The sequence below is a fragment of the Bison bison genome, unplaced genomic scaffold (assembly GCF_000754665.1).
Source record: "Bison bison bison isolate TAMUID 2011002044 unplaced genomic scaffold, Bison_UMD1.0 scf7180017864461, whole genome shotgun sequence".
NCBI classification, from domain to species: domain Eukaryota; kingdom Metazoa; phylum Chordata; class Mammalia; order Artiodactyla; family Bovidae; genus Bison; species Bison bison.
The window spans coordinates 6647006-6648075 of NW_011495023.1; positions in this window are offsets into that span (position 1 = coordinate 6647006).

A 1070-nucleotide genomic window follows, 5' to 3' on the forward strand; every position below is an offset into this window, starting at 1 on the left:
TCTCACCCCTTCCAGCCCCACCCATCCCTCCCCCTAAAAGATGGAGATTTCACACTGGAGGAAGAATTTGGGAACGAGAGAAAATAATTCGATTTTGTCCTGTATTAGGGCCTCATTAAACACGAAAGTTGCTTTTGCACAAGTGCTTCTATCAGGCATGTAATCTCATTACACTCATTAGAAAGTCAAATGGTAGGCAGACTTCAACTTAATTATAAGTTATGTAAGTTCTGTACCGTTTACTTCTGCTGCGTAGACCTGCGTTTCAATTGGATTAAGGGATGTGGCACTCTGCCCTTCAAACACTACCATCATTGTGATGTGGCACCTTTTATTTTGCGTGCCACTTTTTTTGTGATTCAATGCTTCAACGACACCCTTTAGTGTGGTGCAGATGAAGCGGAAGAGCCAGGCTGAGCATGTAAAACACCAGGGTCTCTATCTTGTCACTCTTCTGTCCTGACTTGGCAAGTCCCTTTAAACACAACCTTCAAAGAGACTGACAGCTTCTTTTTATTTACTCATAATCCATTCATCCTAGTGTAGCAATTCTTTAAAAAAAAAAAAAAAAAAAAGCAGCAGTAGCAGCAGAACAAACATATCATTTCAGAGTCTCCTTTGGCGTCGGAGAGGCCGAGCTGCGCCCTGCTTGGTGCAGGAACAGCTCTCCCGGTGGCAGCGCCAGGCTGGAGAGCCTCTGGCCTGGGGCAGCTCTGGCCAGTAAATCCAGCCTGGCACTGGAAGGATTGTTGTGGGGGCAGCTTGAGTGGCAGGTATTCAGCGGTTCTTCTAAGTCTAGACTTTTCTTCCAACTCAAACAAAAATGCATATGAAAATAACCCAGTAAGCCAAGCTTCTGGATGGCTGTGGAGACCCTTTGCTTGGCCTTCCTATTCTGAATACTCACCAGCCCCTGCCCTGAAATCCAGCCTGGGACCACCAGGAGAAAGAGTTTAAAGTCCTTCCTGGCTGCCCTTGTTCATTTAGCATAATAAAGAAGCTGCAAACCCCGAAGGGAGGCCTTTTCTGATCTCCACTGGCAAGCTGGCTGAATCATTCCCTAGTGGCCC